Source organism: Papaver somniferum, chromosome 3 (genome assembly GCF_003573695.1).
Source record: "Papaver somniferum cultivar HN1 chromosome 3, ASM357369v1, whole genome shotgun sequence".
Lineage (NCBI taxonomy): Eukaryota > Viridiplantae > Streptophyta > Magnoliopsida > Ranunculales > Papaveraceae > Papaver > Papaver somniferum.
In genome coordinates, this window is record NC_039360.1 from 44,398,062 (window position 1) to 44,424,484 (window position 26,423).

General features: G+C 35.4%; 1 long non-coding RNA gene across 5 annotated transcripts; it reads right to left on the minus strand.

Moving 5' to 3' along the window:
- Positions 1 to 2,608: 2,608 nt before the first annotated feature.
- Positions 2,609 to 6,437, minus strand: LOC113356021. Of its 5 annotated transcripts, none has more exons than XR_003362774.1 (11): positions 6,113 to 6,437; positions 5,454 to 5,698; positions 5,257 to 5,375; positions 5,086 to 5,164; positions 4,901 to 4,990; positions 4,709 to 4,780; positions 4,370 to 4,458; positions 3,844 to 4,052; positions 3,643 to 3,735; positions 3,327 to 3,407; positions 2,609 to 3,208 (listed from the first exon to the last, which is right to left on the minus strand). It is a non-coding gene; the product is annotated as an uncharacterized LOC113356021 (long non-coding RNA). The 5 variants fall into 5 exon arrangements; XR_003362775.1 differs by having other exon boundaries at positions 2,620 to 2,995; XR_003362772.1 differs by lacking the exon at positions 3,327 to 3,407.
- Positions 6,438 to 26,423: the final 19,986 nt, after the last annotated feature.

Sequence of the window (26,423 nt, forward strand, 5' to 3'; positions counted from 1 at the left end):
ACTGGAAGATCTTTCATTTGGTCAAGTAATGTTCATGGCACTGGTATTAGAAGATCAAGACTTGATAGAGCCATTTTCAATGGTGATTGGTTCATTCAATTTTCAGACTCAAAGCTCTTACATCTTCCACAATTGGGGTCAGATCATTATCCAATAATGCTGGATACTTCCTCTTTAAATGGTGATAAGAAAAAAAATTGGAAATACTTCCAATGCTATGAAAAAGATGAAACTTTCAAAAGTGAGATTATTAATGCTTGGGAACAACAGGTAAATGGCTCACATGGTTTTATATTATCAAGAAGACTTATCACTACAAGGAAGTATATCTCAAAGTGGAACAGGGAGAAATATGGGAACATTCAAAGCAATATTTATTTACTTCACCAACAGTTGGAATCTTTGCAGCAAAACAGTCAGCATCAAAGTAATAATACTGAAGTTTTACATGTAGAAAACCAAATAGAGCATTGGCATCAAATTCAACATGAACTCTGGGGCCAAAAATCAAGAGATGAATACTATCTTGAAATGGATAGAAATACCAAATATCCTCATGCTAATGTAAATAAAAGAAGGGCTAGAAACAATATTGTGGCTTTGAAAGATGGAAATGGAAATTGGTGTACTACTAGGGAGGAGTTAGAAAATCTGTTGACTGATCATTACAGTTCACTTCATACTTCCTCTTTTCCAGAAAAAATGAAGACATCTTGAATTGTATTCCTTCAGTAATCTTTACATCTGATAATTTGGAATTAATGAGAATTCCTGAGGATACTAAGATATTTAAAGCTTTAAAAGAATGAAGCCTTGGAAAGCCCTTGGACCAGATGGATTCCCACCTGGTTTCTTTCAAACATCATTGGGATATTGTTGGTAATGATGTTATAGAAATGGTGAAACAATTTTTTCATACATGATATCTTCTTAAAATCCTGAATGCTACAAATGTTTCACTTATTCCTAAAACAAAAAACAAACAATTCCCTTCTGATTTGAGGCATATTGCTCTTTGTAACTCCTCTTATAAAATCATCTCAAAGATACTGTCAATGAGGTTGAAAAAGATAATGGGGAAAGTGATATCTCCACTTCAAGCAGCATATGTTCAAGGAAGACAAATAACAAACAATATTCATCTTGCTCAGGAAATTGTTCACACTATGAAGAACAAGAAGGAAGTAAATAAGTATTTAGCATTGAAACTTGATATGTCAAAAGCCTTTGATAGGCTTGAATGGTCATTTCTACAAAATGTTATGCTGAAAATGGGATTATGCCAAGAATGGTGCAACCTTATTATGCAATGTGTGAGTACTATTCAGATCTCTATACTTCTAAATGGTGTTCCATGCAAATCCTACTATCCAACAAGAGGTATAAGGCAAGGTGACCCCCTGTCACCCTACCTTTTTATAATAGTGATATAAGTTTTTTCTAGACAACTTCTCAAGGCTGAACAAGCCAAACAAATAGAAGGTATAAAAATTGTTCCAAGTGCTCCTGCAATATCTCATTTATTTTTTGTTGATGACTGCCTGTTGTTCATTATTGCTGATTTGCATGATGTAAATAATCTTCTCAAAGTCATTGCTGATTTTGGAGATGCCTCTGGCCAGATGGTGAACTTTAACAAGTCAAGTGTGTATTACAGTGCTAATATGCCATCAAGGTTTTGTAGACTTCTTACTCGAAGATTAAAGGTACCTAGGATGAATTCTAATGAAAGATACCTAGGGATTCCTCTTGTAATTGGAAAGAATAAGGTCAGCTGCTTCACAGGTTTGGTGGAAAGGGTTAAAAACAGACTTTCCAACTGGAATAGTGAGTCTATGTCATAGTCCAATAAGTCACTAATGATAAAGACTGTCACTAATACCATCTCAGCTTATTCTATGGGATGCTTGCAAATACCAACAGAAATTATTCAACAAATCAACACTCTGCAATGCAAATTTTGGTGGGGCTTTCAAGAACACAAGGGCATCTGTATTACTTCATGGAAGAAACTTGGTTTGCACAAACATTTTGGAGGTCAAGGTTTCAAGAATTTGAAGATATTAAATCAGGCGCTTTTTGTAAGTGCTGTCTGGAGAATATGTATTAACTCAGATGAGCAATGGGTTAAAGCAATGCAGACCAAATACTTCCCTGACACTCATATAATTCATGCTAATTTCAAGACAAACTGTTCTTGGGCATGGAGAGGTCTTCAAAAGAAAATTACATTCATAAAACTTCATACACTAGTGGAAAACAACCGATTTAAGATAGTTAGATAGTGTCGTTCTAACGAGTTAAACGACACTTTCGGACTGCTGCTGAAAGTGCCGTAGATTTAGTATCTTTTTCTGGAACGACACTATCTGGTTGCCATTTAATTATGATGCTTCCAGAGTGCCGCTATGCACGACACCTGGATTAAGTCGTTGATTTGATTTATTTTAATATTAAAAATAAGTCAGATCTTATTGGCCGACTCCAATTAATTTGATTGGGCTGAAATAGTTCTGATTCGAATTCAGATTATATTAAAATGAAACTCAAATTGTACTGAAATTCAAATGACAATTCAAATTCAATTGAAATTACTAAAATTCTCAAATTCAAGCAAAATTCAAATGAAAAATAACATTAAAATACTAAAATTCAAATTCCAAATAAAACCTGAATCATCTAATACCAAATGACAGCTCCATTACATTGAACTGTGCTCATAAATTTAGTCCAATTCATTAAGAAAAAAGGATTCAATTCCCTATTATTAAGGTTTCTTAAAGAGAAGTGATACAACAAGGCCTAAAAATTTCAACCACAATTTCAGTCATTAGGACCTTGGCACCAGCTTGCTTGAGAGAAGATCTTTTAGAAGCACAACCCTTTCCAACATTTCCTTATCCAGCAGCAACAACGATCTCACCATCAACCATGACATCAGCAACCCTCATGAGACCATCGGGAAGAGAGTGACGGCATCCATGAAGGTATCGAACTACATTCAGAAGAAGAGTAAAAAGTCAAGCCTTATATGCTAGGTTTACATGACTAGTGGATAATAATATACACGGAGGTGGTCTAATAGACCCATCATCAAGACAACAACAACAACATTTACACAGTGACTTCACTCAGACGAACAAATAAACCATATATAGGCAGTGAAAACCGTGGGCATGATAAGTATGACAAGTCGTAAAGAAGCTGCCTGTTACAGGGAAAATGGTAAAAATTAGTCAAACTGTATATTTGAAGTGAAGTGTATATTTTACTTAAGAATTTTCGCCAAGTTCAGTTTCCAAACAAAATTTTACTAGATTTTTTACCTTTCTAGTTAGCATCTCCTACAACACAATTATGAAACTGAAAATGTTCGCCTTGTGATCGTAAGGCTTTTGCTCTATGACCTACATGTTGTGGTTGCGACGTAACCTCAGTTATCCAAATATTTAATGCCTATTTGCTAGGGTCTTAATCATAATTTGCACAGATACCAACATGGAGGATATAGATGAATGTCTAATTGTCAGAAATTTGAAAAACGGCAATGTAGTAACATAAGTTCCTGTCTGGAAAGACTCGTAAGGTTATGAGTCTTATGACTACTGCAGGAAACTAGAAGAGAACACTAATAATGCTTACCTCAGGCCATCCCAAGTGATGTTCCACTCTCTGCAGTCATCACTTTAGATTCATCTTGCACCCTTGCAACTTAAAATTCAACAACTATCTGACCTGCACAATCCAGTAACAGTAAGAGTACTTTCCACAACCTAAAACAAATAGACAAGTGAAAATCTGATGGATAAAAGGGTATCGTCTTAACAGAGCCAAGTGACATACTTATTCACAGTATGCAGGCTTTACTTCATGGTGATCAGAAGTCAGAACACGTAGACACGTTAGCATAAAATAGCAGAAAGGGCAGCCTCCAACTCGGAGGACATATGCACTTGCGTTTGCGTGCCTACTCGAGGTCTTGTTTACTGAAGAATCTTGTGCACTCACACTGCAAGAGCTACTCCAAATTCTGCCGATAGGATGTCACTTAGCTGCAAAAGAAGAGAAAAATAAATCAAAATGTGATAGTCAGGTTACATAAGTGCATAAAAATTTGTTGATAGATATTCTTTCTTCCGGGAGAATGCTAATTGCTAAGTCACTGCTAGCTATCTTTTCTCGTCATTAACATTACAAGCAATTCATCAAATTACAGTTCCATTTTGAATCTACCATGCATACATCTCTTGTCCAGTGGACAAAATCATGTCAAATGTGATGAAGAAGCTCAGTTAAGAATGTTGGGATGCATAATGAACATCCCATTCTCTTCACATAAGTTCAGTCAAAATACAAGTCATATACTCACATCTAAGTTTTGAAGTTCATAAAGACGACTGCAAACTGCAAAACAACAAACGAGAAACTTCCCAGTGATGAATTGAGGGTGTGTATTCCCTGTGAAGAAGAAAGAAACCACAAGTTAAACTGCAATTCAAGCAAGAAACCCCAAATTGTACATGATAAACTTAATAAATCAAGAACTACTACAGAAAAATGCATGAGCCAAAGCGCAATTACTCCATCTCATCATGCATGTCGTAAAGTATAGGGTTAACCAAATGATCAATTGTAACTTACTGAATGGGAAGAAAGCATCACAGAGAATTTGAGCAGAGAAATTTAAATGAGTTGCAACCAAGTTAACCTTATTTATATGTTGGATGAAACCAAATGCAAGCTGCATTATCTCAATCCACCAAACACTGGAGGAAAAAGGCTGCATTGGAACAAATCAGTAATATAAGTCTACCATGATTCATAAACTTAAGAGACAAATGTCGGCACGTTTAGAGGCCCATGGTCAGAGTCGAAGGCGTTGGAGAACACTGATACATACACATATGGGATCACTGGGAGAGCAGGCAAAGACTGCTGTAAGCGTTTCAAAGCCATCTCCTCCAATGCAGCTATCATAAGACTGACGAAACTTCAAATAACAAACCAAATTTCTCAATTACGGTCGATTCAATGACCAAGAGATCTGACAAAATCACAAGCTAGCACAAAGCAGTAAGTAACTACCTCTCGAGTTCGATTTTGAGAATTCAGCTCCTCGATGTTAACAAGAAATGCGCCGAACTGCTTGTAGAAAGACGTACTCCTGCAGTTCCATACATCCACAATTTAGTATAGTTGGAACTTTCAAAATTGTTAATAAAAATCACGATTAAGAACTGAATCCTATAATCAGACCTGGCTTGCCGGAAGAACTCCTTTACATCAGTTCGAGGAGTGCGCACTGGACATAATAAAAATCATGATTTTGAGAAATTCACCATACAATTGAGTAATAGCCCAAGTCTCAGTCCTTCCTGTGAAATGTTTAACCATGTAAGTTCTCGGTAAGTATCAAGACACAACAGTCTATAGTCATAATCTACTAGTATTACCTTCTAAGACCTTGTCAAATTCTCTTGATCCTGATGTTATCTGAATGATTTCTTGCCTTTGTGCATGAAGTTGACTAGCACTAGTAAAACCCAATGGAACCAGCTTCGTCGCTGCTTAATTTAATGATCTCACTAATTCCTTTGATTAGAAGTAATTCTTTCCGAGAAGAGTATGCAACAGCTTCAACAGTGCATAGACCAGCATCTTTAAGCTTCTTTACATCAACTGAGGCTACCCCAGCCGCCTTCAAAAATAACATAAACAAAACAAACCCCAAATTAGTGAACCCTAAGAAACCTTAATTTTTCAAGAAAATCCCAGAATTACTCGAAACCTAAATAATCAAAAGGATTTATTTTTTCTTATAAATCTCCAAAATTGAAGAAAACCCTTTATTACGAATCAAATGAGGACCCTAATTAAGAATTAAAAAAATGAAATATTCATTCGCAACCTTAAGATCCCCAAACCCAAGCACAAAAATGACTCTACCCGATTGTCCAAAACATCAAGAAAATCCCCAAATTCGAAGGTTATAATCGAGAAACATACTAAAACCCAGTGTGCAAATGATAATTAACGATAAGAAAGACACAAACTTTGATGTAAAAGTATAGAAATCGATCTAGGGTTTCGAGAGCGAATTGAAGGAAATTACCCGAAGTTGTTAAACCGAAAAAGGGGCCATGGAGAATTTCTTCTTCTCGGATGTTTTCTTCAACCATGTTCTTATTATGCTGCTGCTCCATCACTCCAAAATCAAAAACTCAGGCGAATCGAAGAGCGTCTTCTTCTTAGACAAAGGAGAGTCTTTGTGAGTGAGATAAGCGTATTTCTAAATGATGGGTTTTGATTATGAAATAAGAGTTCAGGGAAGATAGCTTCTGAATTTTTTGTAGATTTCGTTTGACTTCAACAGAATTAGGTTTAGCAGGAGAACAGATAGAGAAAGAAGAAATAAAACAGGAGAGAAAGTGATAGGAAAAAGGAAAAAAGGAAAGAGATAAGGTTTTTCACTTCTAGTCTAGTGTATTTGGTATGAGAAGATTGAGTTTCGTATCCAGCCGTCCATAAATAAAAAGAGTAAATCCTAGCCATATACTCAATTACACCTATTATAGAAACTATACTGCTGATAGTGTCGTTGCATAAGTCAACTAAAGTTTTGACACAACGACATCTTGACTTTAGTCAGCGACAACGAAGGAAATCGTTGTCTAAGTCAACCAAAGTCAATACACAACGACAATTTGACTTTAGTCAACGACACTTTCTGAATGCTATTAAATCGTGAAATTTGGTTTGTGTCGTTTCATTATGTCGCAGATAGCCCTTTTTCCACTAGTGATAGCAGATGGAGATTTGGAAATGAAAGAAAATAAAGTTCTGGATTGATGTATGGATCACTGGATTAGACAATTCTCCGATACCACGACAAGGTATAACAGATAGCGAGCAATTTATTTGGGTTCATGAATTATTCATTCCAAGCAGCAGACAATGGAATATATCTTTACTATATCATTTGTTTGATCAAGATACAGCTAACTTAATAATCAACATGAGAATACCCAATGTTGTGGAAGATAAGCTCATTTGGAAACTTACAAGAAATGGGGATTTCACATTAAAGTCTGCATACAACAAACTTCATGAAGACAGTTTGGGTAATCTACAGATTTCTCAGAAAATTGGTAACTCAAAACATTCGCTGGAAGTAGTTATGGAGAATTGAAACTTGGCCGAGAGTAAAACACTTCTGGTGGAAAGTTCTCTCTGACATTTTGCCTACTAAAGTGCGACTCTCAAGGAATTGTAACTACATAAATTTCTTATGCCCCCTCTGCAAGCAATTTGATGAAACTCTTCTGCATATCTTGTTTTTCTGCCCTTTTTCAAGAGCTGTATGGATGCAAATACCTGGAGGTGAAGCAGTTTTAGCAACGATCCAAAATGATGTTGTAATGGCTTTCGAAAGCTGGATGGGTCAAGTTGCTTAGTCCTCTGTTCATGGCTTCAACTTGAACCAGATTATGATAGTCGCATGGACTATATGAAACGAGAGATGTGAAGTAAATTTTCAGAATAAGAAGGCAGATCCCATTGCAACAGCTAAGAAAGCGCTAAGCTTTGCCAGTTATATTGATAATCTCAATAACAGGCATATAGTGAACCATAATAGCATATCCCAGAACACCAATGTCACAAATTTTTTGAAGCCACCAAATAGTCCATTTTATACCATTAACTGTGATGCTTCATTTGATCCAAATACATGACTAACTGTAATTGCTCTTATTCTTCGTGATTCTACAGGAAAATGGTGTGGAGAAAAATCAAAATGCTAAGCAGGAGTAAAAGACTCAGAGAACGCATAATGTCTTGCTTTTTCTGATGCAGTGAGCTGGAGTAATGTTTTAGAGAAGATGCACGTTGTTTTTGAAACTGATCTTAAGAACATAGAGGGATGTATCAACAAAACAACTTCAGGGATTGCTTGGGAGAATGAAGACATATTGTTGGATTCCATTGATAAGTTAAAAAAACATCCCTCAGTGGGAGTGTAATTTTGTTCCTAGATAATGCAATAAACCTGCTGATAAGTTAGCCAAATACAGCAGAAAAAAAGTGTGTCTCAAACCTGGTTTGATCAACCACCTAGAGTCGTTGAGCGTCAGTTATTGTTAGACTTGGGTATTTCTACAGATTAATCAAATTTTTCTTTGCATCAAAAATAAAATAATAATAATAATAGCAATGGCGACAGTAATGGCGATTTTTGGCGATTGAAAACCAGATTCTTCTTCATACTGTTGCACGTGATCCTGATTTCCTTTCTGTTTTATTGTTTATCTGCACTTTGGGATGTTTCTTCTGACAATCGCTTCTCTCTTTTTAGGGTTTGTTTCTTCATTGATACAGACTTTGCTCTGAGGAAGTATGTCTAGAACTCGTCGATCTGTTGCATCATCGGTCCGTACTCACCATGGTCGTGACTGTACTTCACACGGCTATGGTTTTGGGGTACTAGCATTTTCTACCTTTGGAGAGCTCAGTGCTGATATCATATCCCTCCTTAAGAGACTGAGAAATTGTATGGCTAGACATGATGCTAATTTTAAGATTGGCAATTCTCTTTTTCATAGGTTAGGGATTGTTATTCAAAAGGGTATTGGTGCCCAGCTGGTCGCTAGGTTACCACCATTTCTTGTAACTTCAATTCCGATTCTTAATAAAATACCCTTTCGGTGTCCTTAAATAATAGCAATAAAGATTCATTGTTTTAACTTTTTTTGTAAGAAATTTTTTATCAGTATATGAAAGTCTTCTGTCTGTGTGCCAATGAAATAGGTTAAATTTTTTCTAGTCATGTATATGTCATATTCGTGTTATGTACGTATTATTTTTTTACAAATTTGGTCGATGTCTGTATTTTTAATATGAGGGGATGATTTTTTTTTGTATTTGTATGTCATAGAATATTTTAATTGATTTGTTCAAAGTTGTTTTATGTAACGTCAAAATCTTAGGTTAGATTTCATTTAATCATGTATACGTTATAATTTTGTGATATTTATTTACTATAATTGTTATGTGTTGTTACATTTTTCTCATAAATCTTATTCTATTAATTTTGGTAACTTATGTGTTATTATAAATTTATGACGTTATTCTTGGTGATTGAATAAGTATTGTCAATCTTTAATGGGGTTTATGATCAATGAATCATATTTAGAACCATTAAGAAATTTGGTTTCTAAAAATCCATTTTGACCATAGAGAAGTATGACATTTTTGTCTCAGAAGTACTTGAGCACTGTTATTGTCTATTTAGCGTGGAAACCATTTCCTTGTGGAACATGAGTATATCTTATATAAAACCTTCTACCAATGACGATGTACCGTATAAAAGGTGAAGACATACGCTCCTACGTTTCTAAGGAAACATATTGTCCTCAATTTACGCATGAAGAGCAACGAAATGCTTTGAAGGAAATTTAAATACTCATAACCCCTAGTATGAATGTCCAGTGGGATGTAATCTGCTGGTTAGACTATTGAATTAGATTTTGTAGCTTCAAAAAAGTTATGTTGTAGTTAAAAGCACATGAATCTCAACATTTGTGGACGGACTCACAAAAAGTGAAATGAGACATATTTAATTTCCTACCATTTTTCTACTTCATTCATGTACTAACGAACCAGTATATGTTAAAATATGCAAACAAGAGATCCACTATATTTAGTAAGCTATTCAACCTAAAGTAAGTTGTTGACATGCAAAGTGAGATTCTCTTGACCCCTTGAGATGAAGAAATTTCTCAAATTAAGCTAATTGTAGAAATTTGAAAAATAGAAAGAACCCCGAAGTAATGAGGGCTAGGCATACTACCTTATTGAAGCATGTGAAAAGGACATATATATTATGAGATAAAAAATGTACTTTGGTCTTTGATAGTTATAACACATAGTATGAACCGAGCATAGGATTAGCTCCCATCATAAGTGAAAGAGTTGGAATTGCACCTAGTTATTGATGTTGGTACAAGCAATGTAATGCAGGTATCAAAGTAGCAACCGATTTTCACATTAACTTTAATGGCAACAAGAACTTTGCCTAGCCAATTGACTATCTTATCCATTTGAACTAGATCCACTAATTGTCTGCACTTATGGAATGAAAACACGAGACATAAATTCTCTAAAGCACTTGATATATATTGGGTGCAACGTATATCATTCCCCTGAAACGTAATATATATCACTCTAAAGTACTTGAGTTGAATCCTACTTTTGTTAAGTAATAAGGCAATACCACTTATTAAAACTCTCAAGACTCAAATGTCTAACTGATAATAGTTCTTCTTCCGCTAATTTAAGGAATATACACTAGTTGTTGAACTAATTCCTTATCATGTGACTACGATGATTGGATCATCGAGCGAAGCACTGCTCAAAAAAATTTTGCCAAGATGGAACAAAGACTAATATTCGCATAAGATCTGTATGTACTAAGGGTTATTCACACCTTGATAAGTGCAAACGGTGTTCATGCGTGAACTATCACCTACCTTTTTTTGAAACTTACAATGAGAATGGAGTTGATTGCATCTATAAATTATTTTCTAATGAATGTGGAAGGAAGCATATTCTTAGAAATGTGTCAATATAGTGAATTGTAAATCACTTGAACTTGAATTACTGAATCCATATTAACCTCAACAATGAACTGATTGGGATTGATTCATAAAGACTTTGATATAACCATAAGGCACATTGGTTGTGACACGATGTTCCGTTTTGAAAGTACTAATACGGGAATCACTTCATTTGAGTGTACAAGGAAATGAACTAATATAATGCGAAGTTACGACATCTATCACAATCAGTAATTTCTAAAATTACTAGATTTGCACTGCCTCTCCCCATTATGCTTTAGAGTAATAAAGCACGTCACTCATATTACAAAGTCTTTATTTAGTAAAACATGATTGAGACCATCCTGTTTTACTTAGATGCAAATGGTAAATAACTCATTCTTCAAAGAAAGATAAAGTATTGTTAGTGAACATATATCCATGCAGAATGCGGACCGTTCAAGTAATTTATGGCTCTGGTGGATGATTCGATGCATTGAATCAGTTATTACTCACAACAAACGATGCGTTTAATTTTTGTAAAACTTCCTAGCACATATTACACAATGCAAAGTGCAAAGGCTCACCACCCTTGTTAATGCTAGAGAATTTACATCAAAAGGACTTGATGAATATTGCATGTTTAATAGGATCAATATAGAGCATCTTATACCCAATGGCCTCGTAGAGGCTACTATCAAAGGTTACAGATGGTGTCCAAGGAATAAGTTATGCGTACCAACCTACCTTTTATTTCTTTGGGGATATGCAATATTACGCGCATCTTTACTTAATTCGTTTTAGAACCCAATATTAGTCAACCTTTTCTGCGTACCAGTTGGTAACTGGATTTAGGCCTGACATTCGTGTTCTTACGCATTTGTTTGGTTGCGCTACATATGTGCCATTACGACTCCACATCGTACTATGATAGGTCACAAAATCGATTTAGTAGTTATGTTGGATATTTACTCCCAACAATTATCCGCATGTTAAAACTTTTGGCAGGAGATCTCTTACCGCGAGATTTGCGGGTATCACTTTAATGAGACAGTCTTCCCGTCGTTAGGGGGAGATAAGAAAAAGTATTTTCTAAGGGAACGGCAAGAATTGTCGTGGTGTGTTCCCACTGTGTCTCATATTGATTCTTGTACTCCACAAATGTAGATGTGAAGTGATAAAGAATAATCGATTTTCAGAATGTATACTGATGTCGCTAAAGTGATGGGATCACACATACCAGCTGTAAACCTACCTGCAAGGTTACAAATCCTCAATAAGGGATATCCCATAGAGTAAGGTGTTGCAGCGACACTTAGTGGAAGTGTGGTTGAGGCCGTGGCTCCATAAAGGAAGTTGGAGATACCACTTGGTTCTATCAATCCTCACATAGAAAGGAAGTAGGTGAGTAAGGCACAACTTATTTATATCATCAGAAATCATCTCATAAGATTGTCTATGAATATTTCCATGAATCAAAGAGGAGGACGCTCCGCAGTTTAATGATTTCAGAGAACAATGACATCCCAAGTGGATTATGAGAATGCGCACGAATCAATGGAATGATCATGCGAGAATATTGATGATTAATTTCATATACACTTGCTTAAGGAAATAGAGCAAGATGAGATCAAACCAAGCTCCTTGTTGCTTAATGTCAACGAAGAGCATATTTGTCCTACACAATCCAGGTAGAACTTGATTCTTTGACAAATATACAGGTATTTGGTGTGGTAGTGCTAACCAACCAAGTGTAAAGCCTATTGGACATACATGATTAATTTGTCACAAAGCATAATGAGAAGAAAGCAGTCTTAAAGTATAAAGACTCGCCTTGTGGCGCGAGGTTTCTCACAAATCCCTGGAATTGTTCTCTTGTACTGAACTTTATAGTGTTCCTCTACTTAGTTAGCTTGGTAATTTCAAAAGGACTTGAAATGCAGCATATGTATGTGGTTGTTACGTATCTCTGAAAGAATCAAGAGATAGAAGATATTTACAAAAGTACTTGATAGCCTTTTGTTACCCAAATCAAGTGACTCTAAACCACATAGTGCGTTTACAGTTAGATATAATGCTCACTTATAGATTGAAGCAATAAGGAGGATGTGGTATACCCGTCTAAGTGACTATTTGATTTGGAGGGGATAGACAAGTACGTTATTTTTCCTTGCGTATTCACAATAAAGTTCCTGATTTGGAATTGTAGCTATTTATGTCGATGGTACAAACATGATGGGTACTCTTGATGTAATAAGACACCTTAAAAGCTATTTGAAATCCGAATTTGAGATGAAAAATCTGGGAAAAGCTTGACCGAATAATGAGCTTGTGGTATATTATTCCACTAGTTTGCATTTGTCTAAAGTTGTCAGGCAATTTAACAAAGACATGCATCCTGATAGCACTCCCATGATTAGTCGAGGTTCAAATGTAAGTAAGTGACCATTTCGTCTAAAGGAAGATGACGAAGATGTGTTGGGAGATGAAATTCCCATATCTAAGTACAATAGATGCATTGTTGTACTTAGTATAATAATGTACTCGATAAAATTTTTCATCCTTAGGGAACTTGTTAGCTAGATATAGCTCAGCACCAACACAACGTCATTGGAATGGTACAATGAATGTAATGATGTACTTAAAAGTAACCATTGACATGAGTTTGTTTTATCCCTGCAAAGACATAAAAAGGAATGCTAAAGGAACCGCAATCCAAAGGTTGTTGATTATAAAGGAACAATAATCTCTTCTCTAACGAAAGTGATCAGGGGGAGATATGGTAGACTATTTTCTAAGTCATTACCGATATTCAGTTTCGAAAAGTACATGACTAAAGGAACTGTCTGGAACAACTCTGAAAGTAATCAGGGGGAGATGCCGACATCAGAGGGAGGATCCAAGGATATGATGTCGACATATTTTACTTCGAAATTGAAGATGTGTTGTACTCTTTTTCCCTTCGATCGAGAATAATTTTTCCCAAAGGGTTTTTGTTACTCGACAGCGGTTTTTAGCTAGGGTTTGGAGTAAAGGATTTGTGGGTATATCTCTAGTAAACCCTCTCGAGACTATAACTCAGCCACTAGGGCCACCTAGGGGATTAAAGGCTTGTTGCACACGCTAAGTGCAATCGCGATGCCTGCGTCAGTGAGTTAGGATTTATTTTGTAGATTAGATTTGCTCGAGGACTAGTAAATAATAAATTTGGGGGTATTTGATAGACGCATTTATGTGTCTATTTTGATCTCAATTACGTGTATTATTATTGCTCGATTGTGTACTTATTTGGTTATTTATGTGTTTGTAGGTGTTTTTGAAGAAATAAGATTTTGTGGCAAAAATTGCCTCGAAAAGTGGCATTTGGACTTCCGGAGGAGTGTATAAAGGCACCCGGAGAAAGTTATAAAGGCACCCAAGTTTGGTTATTTAAACCCCATGACATGTGTTATCTACATCCCTCAAATGGATAAGGGGCACCCAGTTGATAAGGGGTAACCAACTGCTACTCGCACCCCTAGTCCGGATAAGGGGCACTCATCTTCTTTGTTTGAAATCCAAAACTTGGCGGGAAATATTGTTGCAGCGCATATCAGATTAGGGTTCCATTTTTAGGTTATTTTGGGAGAGAATAAATCGAAGATTTTGAGTGGGATGGACTCGAATTGGCTAAACATGGTTGGTACATCTTCTTCGATCGACGAGAATGGTCTAGATAATTGATTCTCGGCAAATCATGGTTTCTCGGGTTTATTTTATGGATCGGATTTGAGAGAGTTTGACAAAGCGGGGGTCTAACAACCTCACCCAATATTTCGCTTAACAATCTGTATGGACTAACTCCAATATAATTTCAAGAGAATCAACTAGACAGTCAGACTCAATATTAAGAAAAAGTATATCAAAGAGTTATATCTCAAATCCTCAATTCAATCCGCAATCAAACAAATAGGAATTTGCGAGCCTGATTGAATATTAGAGAAATAACTTGAACGGTATCAAAGACCAATGTTCAAGGATCAATCAATTTCAATCAACAACCAAAGGTTGGATTTACCACTTGATCGATTCAACACACAACCTATGATATTTCAATTATATAACAAACTATAATGCGGAAAAGAAATAACACAAATGCCCAAAGTTTTGTTGACGAGGGAACCGCAAATGCAGAAAAATCCCGGGACCTACTCCAGATTTGAACACCACACTGTATTAAGACACTACAGACACTAGCCTACTTCAAGTTAACTTCGGACTGGAGCCCTAATCAATCTCACATTGATCAAGGTACAGTTGTGTTCCTTACGCCTCAAGAACCACGCCGGATTCTGCGCACTTCATTCCCTTAGCTGATCTCACCCACAACTAAGAGTTGCTATGACCCAAAGTCGAAGACTTGATAAACAAATTTGTATCACACAGAAAAGTCTATTGAATAGATAAATCTGTCTCCCACAGAAATACCTACGAGTTTTGTTATGTCTTTTGATAAATCAAGGTGAACATGAACCAATTGATAAACCAAACTTATATTCCCGAAAAACAACCTAGTAATATCAATCACCTCACAATAATATTAATCGATAAACGAAACAAGATATTGTGGAATCACAAACGATGAGACGAAGGTGTTTGCGACTACTTTTCAATCTTGCCTATCGAAGATAAAATCTCGAGCAAATCTTAAAGAAGATAGTACTCAATCACAATAGAAAACAGCAAGATCAAAACACGCAACTACAGAGAAAATAGTTGGGTATGGATTTACAATCCCAATAAAGTCTTTAAGTCGTTAACCCTACATGGTTTCGTGAAAAACCCAAGGTTAAAGGAGAATCGACTCTAGCTTATGCAACTAGAATCACACAGGAGGTGTGGGGATTAGGTTTCCCAGTTGCTAGAGTTCTCCTTTATATAGATTTCAAATCAGGGTTTGCAATCTAAGTTACTGATTAAAGTTTTTGAGAGTCGTTGTTGTAAATAGAATTCGTTTCAGACTTGTGAAGGAAATGTAATTTTTAGATTTAATAAAAATATTAACAATGGGTGAGAGGTACTGCGACTAAGGATTTGGCCGAATTCACTACACATGGTTCATTCATAAATTCTTTGACAATTTAAAACTCAATAAAATTAACATGGACTCTGATTTTGCCAAGATAGATTCTCAAAACATCGATTGTAAGTCCTAAGCATGATGTATCAAAACACCTAAGCTAAGCATACATCATCAAATTAAATAACAACCAATTAATTCAAATCATATTTCAATTTTAAATTAATGCAAAAGTCATAAAAAAGGAATAAAATAAATTTACCCGTGTATGAAATTCACCCTCCTCCATCGTCCCAGTGTTGGGTTTAGCTCATCATGATAAAAACACGCTCAAAATATTTATTTATTGCTCAAATGGTGTTTACAATGAAGAGAAGAAGAGAAAATGGTGTAAAATTGTAATGTGCGACGCACAAAAAGCGTCACAGAATGAACGATAAAACACAAGTGTTGCTGATGTTTAGACTGCACTGCGACCCACTGCTGTGCGTCTTAGACACTGTTGATAAACCACTGTTCTTGCGAGTCTGTTCTTCGTGTTCTTGGTGTTCTTCATCATCAGCAGCAGCAGAAACAGAGTTTCATCAACTCTTGATTTCTGCTTCTCTGAACCTTCTATCGACCCCAAACTCTCGACCCCATTCTCTATGATACCAGAAATCTATTTATACTCCTCAGCCTCATTTAATCACGCCATAACTCAAGATAATTCTCTCTTTACTCGGCTTAAAGAGAAAATATTTTTTGGATATTTTCTTCCTTTAATTAGCTCTCCACGCGCTGAAATGATGTATAAACACTCCAAACATGATCTTACACGCTGTAGAATTGATTCAACACTCTCCAAACACATGAGTACACGTCTAAATTTGATGTGATCGTGTGATATTCATTTCTTGAACGTGCTTCCTGATTTCTTGATTGCGATGATTCCAGCCAATTATGATCGATCCTAACACCCAAAATGTCTTCCTCTATCCATATCACAAATACCCATTGAAAATCAGAGGTTTAATCGAACTCTAACCCCTCCAAAAATCGATCGACCCAACTGCCAGTGAGAAGAAATATTTTCCCGCCTTTTTCCAAAATTTGAATTATGAGAAGAAAAGTGTCCTCCCCCTAATCTTGTACGGGTGTCCCTTTAGCAATTGGGGTGGAAATAGTAATTTTGGGGTGGAAATAGTAATTTTTCTGGGTTCCTCCGGTACATTTCTGGGACGCTTCCGGTGCATTTCTGAGGTGCCTCCGGTACATTATCCTGGGGTGTAAAACACTACTTTTCAAGCTCATTTCGCCGCAAAGGCTTATTTCTCTAAAAACATCTACAAAATAACACAAGAAGTACTTAATCGAGTCTAACAATACAGAATATTGAGAACAAAATAGACACATAAATGCGTCTATCAAATACCCCCAAACTTATTATTTGCTAGTCCTCGAGCAAAACTAATAAAAAAATAAATAAAACCGAGTTAATCTCGGGAGGGTTTACCAGAGGTGTGCCCACAAAACCATTACTCCTAATTGGTCACAAGTATCCAAAGAGCTATGAGGACATACATATTCTCAACCTATCTCCAAGTAAGTAGAATGCCAGAGAAATTAAAGGTGTCAGCTCTAAAGATGACTGAAGAAAAGGGGAGACACATCCACACGACTGCTAGATAAAGAGATATCCGCTACACAGCTAGATAAACATTGTAAGATGCGTCCGCTGCTTTACATCTGGATAAGATTAGGAGAGAGATAAAAATGAGAGGGACATCTGCTACACAGCTGGACTAATTACGTGTGATGAGTTAAACCAGTGCTAGAAATATCTTGTGCCAGATTGAAAGCAGACTAACAAAGCAACCAAAATGCATCTTTCTTCGACTCTCTCACAATGCTCAGTAGAAATAACGTCTTCTTCGGTCTTCAACTGTTGATGATAAACTCTCGAACCTCATAGAACCTTGACAATTAACTCTTCTCTTCGATTTCTTGCTTGACTTATAAATTTCTTCTTCTCTATGGCCTTATTGAACAAAAAGAACGTAATGATGTTTCATTTTATTTTATTTTTCATTTTTCAATTTTTTTTTTCATTGTTTTTTTTCCTTCTCTTTTAGCTTTAAGCTTTGATTCCAAGGTCTTTAGTATCCAACTTCAAACCTGTAATACAAAGACACAACCAAAGAGACGTAAAAAGAACAAATGGAATAATAAAAATAATAAAAACCCAAAAATTCTACCTAAGCACAAATCCGCGTCGGCGGCGCCAAAATGATTAAAGTTTTTGAGAGTGGTCGTTGTAAATAGAATTCGTTTCAGACTTGCGAAGGAAATGGAATTGTTAGATTTAATAAAAATATATACAAAAATATTAACAATGGGAGAGAGGTACTGGGACTAAGGATTTGGCAGAATTCACTACACAGGGTTGATTCATAAATTCTTTGACAATTTAAAACTCAATAAAATTAACATGGACTCTGATTTTGCCAAGATAGATTCTCAAAACATCGATTGTAAGTCCTAAGCATGATGTATCAAAACACCTAAGCTAAGCATACATCATCAAATTAAATAACAACCAATTAATTCAAATCATATTTCAATTTTAAATTAATGCAAAAGTCATAAAAAAGTCATAAAATAAATTTACCCGTGTATGAAATTCACCCTCCTCCATCATCCCAGTGTTGGGTTTAGCTCATCATGATAAAAACATGCTCAAAATATTTATTTATTTCTCAAATGGTGTTTACAATGAAGAGAGGAAGAGAAAATGGTGTAAAATTGTAATGTGCGACGCACAAAAAGCGTCACAGAATGAACGATAAAACACAAGTGTTGCTGATGTTTAGACTGCACTGCGACCAACTGTTGTGCGTCTTAGACACTGTTGATAAACCACTGTTCTTGCGAGTCTGTTCTTCGTGTTCTTCATCATCAGCAGCAGCAGAAACAGAGTTTCATCAACTCTTGATTTCTGCTTCTCTGAACCTTCTATCGACCCCAAACTCTCGACCCCATTCTCTGTGATACCAGAAATCTATTTATACTCCTCAGCCTCATTTAATCACGCCATAACTCAAGATAATTCTCTCTTTACTCGGCTTAAAGAGAAAATATTTTTTGGATATTTTCTTCCTTTAATTAGCTCTCCACGCGCTGAAATGATGTATAAACACTCCAAACATGATCTTACACGCTGTATAATTGATTCAACACTCTCCAAACACATGAGTACACGTCTAAATTTGATGTGATCGTGTGATATTCATTTCTTGAACGTGCTTCCTGATTTCTTGATTGCGATGATTCCAGCCAATTATGATCGATCCTAACACCCAAAATGTCTTCCTCTATCCATATCACAAATACCCATTGAAAATCAGAGGTTTAATCAAACTCTAACCCCTCCAAAAATCGATCGACCCAACTGCCAGTGAGAAGAAATATTTTCCCGCCTTTTTCCAAAATTTGAATTATGAGAAGAAAAGTGTCCTCCCCCTAATCCTGTACGGGTGTCCCTTTAGTAATTGGGGTGGAAATAGTAATTTTGGAGTGGAAATAGTAATTTTTCTGGGTTCCTCCGGTACATTTCTGGGACGCTTCCGGTGCATTTCTGAGGTGCCTCTGGTACATTATCCTGGGGTGTAAAACACTACTTTTCGAGCTCATTTCGCCGCAAAGGCTTATTTCTCTAAAAACATCTACAAAAACACAAAATAACACAATAAGTACTTAATCGAGTCTAACAATACAGAATATTGAGAACAAAATAGACACATAAATGCGTCTATCAGTTACCTTGGTAACAAAGCATTCAATATTCACCGTTAGATCGAACTTATCTTGTTATACACAAATGAAATGTACCTTCATTTAGGTTTGAGTAACCGTACCTAAACGTGTACACTTAGTCGGTTCAACAATAGTTAACCTATGGTTAGCCATATGAGCACTTTCATATCAACCTTATTCATCTTTACCATAACTAGTTCAAATGACTCAAATGAAACTAGTTAGATAGTTTTTCAATTGCTTAGATCTCATAAAATTATGCAAGACACAATTGAAGCAAAATCGATTTTGATTCACTCGAATCAATTCATGAACATCATAGCCACGGTTTGCAAATTACTACATTCCTTATTATATAAATGTTTTAGTTCATGAACAAACCGATTTTAGAAAGTAACCTACTTAAGTATGCAAACGGGTACGCATACCTAAGTAGCCGGACCGAGTTTGGTTACGCCAGTACACGTACGGGTACGCATACCAATTCACTCTTCCAAATTCCAGCAGAAATTCATGGAACCCAAACTTCCGCCAGTACGCGTACGGGTACGCATACCTAGGTTCCGGACTTCCAACAACTAACCAATACTTAGGTTCCCGGTTTTGGATTTTACACAAATGTGAATACACTCTATGTTTATATCCAAACATGGTTACTTGTTCCAAACTCTCATTTCAATCATTTAAACTTTCTTAGTGGATGACAATAGTCGTTATCTACAAACTATTAGCATCAAAGAGATTTTCAAGTTATTGAAATAATCAATATGACTTTCGTCAAGAGTAAAGATGAACTTGGTTAAAGCGAAAGCTTACCAACACATATTTCGAGATATAGATAAGTGAGTTAAACTCAGCTCGAAATAGCAAATGTGTATAATTGAAGTCTATATAGCAATACGACTTTTGTCTCAAAATAGGAGATAAAATAGATAGACTTTTGAGTGATAGATAAGTTCAAGTCTCCATATAAATTTTTTTGATGAAGTTCCACAAGTTCCCTTGAGTAGTTCTTCGTCTTCATTCAATGAACATCGTGGAGTCTAAAGCTCAACTACACTTACTATCCTAATCCGAGACTTAGCTATATGTAGACTAGAAATCAAGACTTATAGTTTTGGCAACTAAACTTGACAAACAAGCTTGAGATAACAACGCTTGCGAGTTCGACCGAGCAGTTCTCTAGCAATCTCCCCCTTTGCCAATTTTAGTGACAAACTAATCAATATATATGGAATACAAAATAAATAAACTTTGTAGCTTCTCATCCAAATGCTTGATCTCCTTGGTTCTTCAACATTACTCGAAATTTTCGTCACTTCCAAGTACTCCAATAATTCAAAATGTGTTCAACTCAGCATCATCGTTATTGAAGATCCGTAGCTATAACAATGAGAAAACAGTAGCTCTCAATCATTGTTACACAGTGTCATAGTATTATTACACATCATCAAAGTTCAATTGAATCACAACTTCGACAACAATACTATGGTGATATGTATCACTCCCCCTTAGTCAATACTTCATCTCACATGAAAACCACTCCCCCTTACATAATGTTCCGTAAACCATATGTATTTGTAGTGTGAACTACGCATTAATTCTCCCCCTTTTTGTGAATAAAATTGGCAAAGGTACGAAAACTAGTGGGATCCTAATGAAATTTCCATAGAGATACTTCATGACCAAAAGAGAACAACATATCAACTTTATTTAGATGCAATTACACTAGTGTAAAATGAGTGTTTAGCAACTCACATCAGAGACCCTCGTTGACTGTAGTCAGACCGTTGACCAAAGGAAGCCGTCTCTGATATGATAAAAAAATGGAAATATCCGAGAGACTAATAAACCGTCTCTGAATAGAAAAATTTATTTACCATCTTATCCCCATAGAACCACGGATTCAGTGACCACTGATCATAGTCTGGGGATTGAAACTAAAATTGATCTGACGGTCGGGATTAAGATATCCCATATCTCTATTAAAACCTCAAAAAACTATCCATTATTCTATCTTCTCCATGCACACCACATAATCCATCTCCTCTCTCTCCTCTCCCCCCCGACCTTCACCTCACCATTTCCATCACCATTCACCACCACAGACAACGAATCTCCATCAACTACTTTCATCACCACAATAACACCTTCTTCTTCATCTTCTCCACTGATTTAATTCCTTTCCTCAAAATCAACGAAACCCACAAGAACCCTAAAATACAAATCTGCATCGTTTCTCACTTCACAAATTCAAAGTTACTGTAGAAATCAAAGTTTTATCCTAACCCATATCTCAAAATCAAAACCCATGTATCAGAAGAAATCAAGAGGAAACTCTGTAACACTAGATCTAGTTATTTTACACCTGAAATCAGCAGGGTAATATCAATCTTGTTATTGTTTCATAAATTGATAAATTTTTAGTATTGTAAATGATTTAATTTCTTTTGATGTTTATCGTTTTTGCAGTTAGGTGTTTCCTTTTTCTATTTTTCCTTGCAAGAGAGCTAATCCAAGGGTAGAAGATCTCTTCTCCTAGTGTAAGAATCAAAACCCCTAACTCTAATTCTGAATATAAGTTTAATTTTACTTTGATCTTTAATCCTAGCTAACAATTCCTTTTTTTTTTGGTCGAGTCTTTCCAGAACTTCGCAAAAGAAGGATTTAACCCCATCATAGAATGGTATAAATTTCATGATTCCATATTGGGATTACTGGTTAGATGATTGCTTATGCTTTTTTTAAAATATTTGATGGATGACTTTTCTTTTACAAGGTATCCTACACCAGCAGAATAGATAATCCAAAGTCATATCCAAGGCTTATAATTGTCATCATACTACAATGACACTCTCAGAAAACCAAGGTTTGTGTGTTTTGATCCGATTTCTCTTTTTCAATAGATTTCGGTTATTCAATTTTTTAAAACTGTGAAAGTGCGTGTTGGAAAAGTTCATTTATTGTTATTCAATAATTTTGGATTTGCTTAGCTCCAAAATATTAATTCATTTAGTTGGGATTTTGTTTGCATCTTAAGGCTAGAGTAGAGTAGCTGCAGTTTTGCAAACTTGCCTCAGGCTATTGGTTATGATTTTAAATAAGTACATGTACATCAGTATTGCCAAATTTGATTCTTTTGCTTCTGTCGATACTTTTTAAAATCCATTGATTTATCTTTGCAACTTAACATTCCATGCTTTGAAAGAATATATTGATTTTGATGCCAGCATACTAGTATAGTCTGTGCTTAACTTTGGGGTTGAATACGTATTCTGTATAGTGTATGTTAAGATTGAATGGTTACGAGGTTTTATCGGATTTGAAAACTAAAGAATCAATTAGTGATTTGTTTCAGAGTTGGTTTGTGCACACAATTTAATATATGTTTAGTGGTAACAATGAGAATGTGTGATGCCAAAAATGAGAAATGCAATTTTGAGTGCTTGTTTTAACTAAGGAGCTCAAGGTGCTTGCAGAAATGATCGTTAGAACCTTAGTTCCTTTATCTTAATGTTTGTAGAATTTGTTGTTAACACCTTACTTTCCTTTATTGTTTTATTTTGATGAATAACTCAATTATTTCAGGTTTGTAAATGCTGACTTCAAGCATTATCCATTCTTGATATTGAATTAAGTTAGCTACTGGTTGGAGCCTTGGAGGTCATGTGCATTTTAGGAGGAAATTAATGCTTTTTATTTTTCTATTTTCGGCATGAGGTAAGAGCATGGACCTATTATGTATCTTTGAATTTAATGAATGCCACTAGTATATGTGGGGAATTGCAATTTGTATAAATTATTTAGCTTTTAGAAGTTTTATGCAGATGATTGTCTAAAAAGAAAATAGTAGTGAAGTGAAAGTAAGGATAGAGAATTTGATAATTTCTTCGGATCGAAGTACTTTTAGAATCACTAATCCATTGCTACAATCGTTTGGCTTAAGATAACAAATGTTTATTATTGTTATGCGAGTTTATTTTTATTTTTTTACAAGGGGATTTACGTTCTTAGTGAAATTATTTTGTTTATTGACATCAAACTTCGTAAAACTGCATATGTGAAATTATTGAAGTTTCTGGGTATTTGAACAGGTGCTATAAGTTAATGTTTCTTTAATACTGCTGCAGTTTTTAAGTAAGCACAAGTTACTTTTTATTATGGTCTACTTATCAAAACCTTGTACCTGAATTGAGCAGTTGGCATCAATGAGTATACAAGGAGAGATGCAATACGAGGAGAATATAATGAAAACTGCAGACGAGTTCTTATTACATGACAGGTTAGTGAACTATAAAGGAATTGGATTCCTCCAAATAGTTTAGTTACTTTTATTTTTGTCTCCTTATCAGAACCTTGCACTTGAATTGTGCAGTTAACATCAAGGAGAATACAAGGAGGTGGGAATACTGGAAATGCTTGTGCTGCTCGCCTGGGTATGATTCGCAACTATAGAACTGAGATGATTAAACTATAAGATGTGGCTTATTTAAAATATAATCATTCCTTTACTTTACTTATACCCCCATATGGTTTGAATTACTAAGACCTTATGTTGGTATGTTGCTTGTGAGTGAAAGCATACAAGTTATTTTTGATCTGTAAAATATGAAGGTGGATAGTAATAAAAGAGCTCACTTATAATCTTATACCTCATAAATTAACTTAACCAGTTAATAAGCTCACTGCATAACATTTTCGAGGTTTTTGAGAATTATTCTCTATTCCTATAACTGTCATGTAGCTCATTTGGACATAACTTGTCATGTAGCTCATCTGGTAATGTTGATTTCTAATACATCGGACCAGCCATTGATCCAAATCTTCCATGGTGATTACCATGGAAGTTCAGTTCTAGAACCTTGACTTACTTACACTGTACATGTTCTATTTTGATTTTTTTATTTCATGTTAATCCTGAAAGTATCTTTAGAATGGTAATGCAAGTCTTAACTCTTTTGTGTTGTAGCTTTGAGTAGTGTGATGGTTATTTATATTATAACACAGACTTTTGCGTAAAGGAAAGAATGGATATATAGTTCTTCTTTTGTTTGACGTATTTCCCAGGTTACTCCACTGTTCATTGTTGTATATGAGTTGATAAAGATAATAGCACTTGTAACACTACATTTAGTTTGTACTTGGAGTAAGATAGTTTTATATTTTCATTTGAAGATTTTCGCTTGTGTTCTTTATCCTTACAAAGTTTGTTCTTTAACCAGGAGCCTCTGAGCCTTGATATGCACCTTGTTTATTCAGGATCAACTACACAGCGTATCAAAAATTACAGTTACTGAAGCAGTGCAGTGGACGGAAGAAAGAGCTGTCTCATCGGTTCTATCCTCGTCTCCCTCGTTGCAGATTTTCTAGGTAATTCGCCAAAGTATCTGTTCTTTCTATTGTTAATCTTAGTATTCCCTGAAAATCCCATTGGAAATAATTCAGAATCAATATGGTCCCATCAAGAAATCTAAAACATGTGGGATTCGCTTAACCAAGTTATTTCCTAGGAGTTTCTCATAGAAAGGTATTAAGACTAACAATTTTATTGTTTACTGTCTAATTCAGATTGGTTGTTTACACTGCTTATTGCCTTGGTGGGAATATGCAATAGATGACTTTGTGATCAGTGGAGAAAAACATATACAACATGTGAGATCACTCTCCAAATATACAATTTCCCAATTGCCATTCTTTGTTTAAGAACTAAGTGAATGATGATGAGTGGTTCATTGTGCTATTATTAAAACTTTATCATACTGTCCAAGTTTATTTTAGTTAACTGATATTGAAACTTTTTTGTTGCAGGTGAGTTAATCATTGGAAAAATTATCTTTTTGCGGGTTTGCACCTGTTCTTTAACAAACCTCAAAATTTCATCTTTTTTGTGTAATTTTAAACCCAATGGAAATGAATGAATGAACGTGGAATTCTCAAGTTTGAGTTTAAATTTGAATTTCAGTTTGGGTTCCATTTGACTTGACTTTGACTTGACTTTATTTGAGTTCCATTTGACTTGACTATGACTTGACTTTAATTCAATTTGACTTGACTTTGATGCAGTCAGATTATTTCAGATTCAGCCATTTAGGCATTTCAGCAAATCTGAATCTATATATTTTTTATATTATAATTTAAATCCGAGACCCACGGGCTGAGGGTCTCTACCTCGGTACCCTTAAAATCGGTCGATATTCAGAGACCCACGGCTTAGGGCCATATAAAAAAAAGACGCTTTATCAACGACCCTATCAGAGACCGCAAGAACAGGTCGTTTAACTCGTATATATGACTTGTCCTGACGGTCGCGGAACTTCTGTTTTCCACTAGTGTCATATATCCGAAACTAAGTGCATTCATCAAGGAGTTTATAAAGATACAAGATAACTCCTACAATATTCCACAGCCGCACTCCCCACAAAGATTTGGCAATTAAGCACAAGTTCAATTAAGAATTCCCCCCATAAAATGTCATTCCAAAAGGAACAACAAGAGCGACCTTGTTTTTACAAGAAAAGAAGGATTTCTTTGGACATTAACAAATCTCATGAAACATGAATTTTGTATCAAAAAAACTCAATTAAATTAACCACAAGAGAACATATGATTAATTAAATCGGAAATGCTCACATAAGAAAACTTACGAAGCCGCACAATATTTACACAAAGATGTGGATCAGGGAAATACCAATACTGCGGAATATTAAAAGATTCATTATACTTTTCATCACTATTTGCATAGAGACATATAATAGACTTAATCTTTGTAAACAAAAGTTCATCCTATCTTCCATAAATATTTGCATAATGACATAATAGGCTTAACTTTTGTATGTCAAAAGTTCATTCAATCTTTTATCAATATTTTCATAAAGACATATGAAAGACTTAACTTTTGGCTATGTATGAGACAATCATAGTTCACGGACGCAAACACACATATCCCATAACAAGTTGCAATATATAAAACCGTAAAG